Here is a 3,541-nt window from a genome sequence, read left to right on the forward strand (position 1 = left end):
TTCTCTTCCAACACAAGATAAAAAGAGGTAAAATACAGAATATAAAAGATTAGCTAAATTCATTTCCATTAATCTCAATACTCTAAACAGCTCAGTTATCAATCTCTCTTCAACTTCTCCACATAAACACTAGTACAAGACAGACCAAGGATCTAAATAAACATCATCAAAAGACTGCCTCTATAACACACTTCCAACAAGACTGCCAATGCTCAACACACTAAACCCTAAACTAACCAAACTCAACATTGCTAAATCCAATGCTCCTTAACGATATTGTCCGCCAATGAACTTGCAATGGGTCAAATTATATGCCTCCATGAACTCATTCCGTGCATCGTCTGGAATCGCAGTCTCACCCAATTGCAAGCCTTCATTGAGCAAGCGAGAAATTTCATCAACGACGGGGTGCTGTCAAAATTAAAACGGAAAACTACATTAGTATATACATTTACATTTATAAAATACCAAAAAACAAAACAAAAAAAAAACTAACATTGTAAGGTATTAACTCACCAGATTATGATATGGAAGACTCTATGGGGAGTAGTGATTAAGATGATCAAGGTTTATCATTCGAATATGATTATTGTTTCCGTACCAACTCATGTATCTACTAACACACTCCCATGGATAAGACGGAATGGGTCCTCGATGTTCAAGTTGTATCAAGTGATTCTGTCATTTACTCCAGTAGGAAGACACAATATTAAATTTCACATCGCATACCCAGCGTCCGAATTAGAATTAGTTCGAGGTCTTTGGTCTTGGGGATCTGAAGGTACAAACTGCATATGGCCCAACCGACGACAAACCTCGAAACATTGACCGCTTTCGACATTATCAAGAAAGCATATAAATCCCTCGAAAAATGCTATTTCATCCACCGGTACATGGTAGCTCGGACTTTAGTATAGGGATACCATTCAACTTTGTCAAATAGCATATGATCGAGGAAATTAATCATTAACCACATACTAATAATATCAATTAATAAATAAAACTATTTACATACAAAAATGCTTACATCGGTACAAGTCATATTATCAATCATTCGGGTATGCTTCAATGCAAATTTGTTGTGCTAGCATATAAAAGACGAAAATGGCGAAAGTACCTATGAGTACGCGACATGCTCAACTGATAGTCGTCGTTTGGGAATGGCCTGAACACCGGGAAGTACTCATAAATCCATGCCTAGATTAATATAGACACCCAGTTAATATTGTAATAGATAGATAAAATTGACATTGAAAAGAAAAACAAAAAAACTAATACCTGTAGGAGAGTGAAATAGCCTGAAACACCCTTCACCTTGGCACTTGTGCAGTCCCAAGACCCCTGTACAAGTAAGCCAGTAAGGCTGCACCCCACGCGTAGTCTCTGATCTCGGCAAATTTCATAAGCAGTCTCAGATAACAAACGGAACTGCGCAGTTCGGACGATGTCGATGAAGGCGGTACATCCAAAGAAAAATAACAGATAAGCTCTCACAGCAAACTGCAACTCTTTTTGGGTTGATGCCTTCTTCACAACAACCCCATTTTCATCCCGAAAATCTTCATCCGTTACCTTCCCAGCAAACTGCTTCATCAAGAAATCCATCCTAACTTTGGAAGTGAACTTATTGGATTTCATCTCCGCATCTATCTTGTCCATGGGTATGCCAAGACCTTGGTGGAGGAGTCATTTTGTCTGTTCCAGGGTCAAATCAGTGTCCCCAGTCACTGCTTTGCCTCTAATCGGAACTCCTAAGAGTTGGGAAACATTGTCCAACGTGATTTTCATCTCGCCCCACGGCATATGAAACGTGTTGGTCTCTGGATGCCACCTCTCCACAAACGCAGAGACCAACACAGGATCCTGATGCCTATATACACCCAAGACCAGAGCACATAAGCCGGTCCTTTGAAGCTCCACATGAAAATTAGAACAGTCTGAACACTCTCTGACGATATCCCATTGTACCAACTTGTTTAGGTGCCCATGACACTTCAACACCCCTTGCTCCGCCTAAAACAACAAAAACTCAGTATTAATGTATGCACAAGGTTTCGTAATACAAAATTTAAATACTAATAGACAATATATAATAATATTACCTGCCCCTCCCAAATATCGCGAGCCACGTGCACCGCATAGTCGTACAACATATGTGACACACGAAGGCCACCTCCATAAACACCTCTCTGGAACTCCAAGTCATTGTTGGACTTTCTCACAATATTCACTGGAGGTACAGGTACAGGTATAGGGACTTCAGGGACTTCCTCGTCATCCTCCTCCTCCTCTTCGTCCTCGTCATTTTCCTCTTCTGCATCATTAACACCCTCTTCGTCATCTTCTTCACTATCATCTTCTTTACTATCAGCATGACTTACAACTACACTCTTCCCACGATCCATATTTACATCATCGTCATCTACATCTAAATCTAAATCTAAATCTACATCTACATCTACATCTACATCTACATCTACATCACTCAGAACTGTCCCTTTTCTTCTCTTTTGATTTCCTAACTATATACCACTTACAACATTACTGGGATCATCCGCTTTCCGATCCCCTCTACGAACTGATGCCGAGGTGGTTGTTCCCCTTCCTCTCTTTTTCTCAAGCTCCTCATCGCGACCCGAACTACTACTCCCCCCACCTAACAACTTTTTAGCACCCGTGAAAACACTTTTTGCTACATTTTTCACATTCACATTCTTTGTTCGAGGCATTGCTACAAAATAAATAGGAGTTAAAAATAAGACATTCAACTAATTCAAATTGTTGCAATACCAACGTGAAAAAACAAAGAACGAAATAAGGCGGTGTGCATGGCAATCTATATCTAAGGTGTGTAGTTCCCATATGATCAATATTTGTGTAGTAAATCAAGCAATCTTAAACAGGTGATGTGTCTAGCTATCTGTTAAACTTACAAGCAATATGCTTAAAATGGCTACAAGACTACAAGTTGATTTCTCACTTCTCTAATGATCTAAACCAATATTTTCCACAACACATGTTTGTTTAACCAATAACCTACTAAAACTACTTCTCAAGTAATGAACTAGACCATTTTGAACTAATATTGATCAAACACCCAGATATGTACCAAAAACCAATTTCTAAATCAATAAACCCTAAATACGAGAAGAGTAGTATTGGCATGAACAATTTCAGCTATCTAGGCAAACTATACTCCTCTATTAAATCCCCCCTTCACACACTAACAAAAAAAAACCCAATCTAATTCAACCAATATAAGTGTTCGTTCACTATACTTATTTGTTCCAAAATTTCATAGAGCTGGTAAGCCGGTACTAAGCATGGAAGCACAATTGTGACAACAATATCCCTCTCATGCATGCATGCATGATGATGTTTCCAGTGGGCCTTGACACCGAGCACCTATCAATTTCAAATACCAGGTAATGTTTGCAAAACAGAGCATTTTTCAGTGGAAACCTCTCAGATATGAAAAATACTTTAATGAATGATTCTTTTTTATATTATAGTTAAATCGATTGAAATATAAATGTGAGAT

Source organism: Coptis chinensis, chromosome 5 (assembly GCF_015680905.1).
Source record: "Coptis chinensis isolate HL-2020 chromosome 5, ASM1568090v1, whole genome shotgun sequence".
NCBI classification, from domain to species: Eukaryota; Viridiplantae; Streptophyta; class Magnoliopsida; order Ranunculales; family Ranunculaceae; genus Coptis; species Coptis chinensis.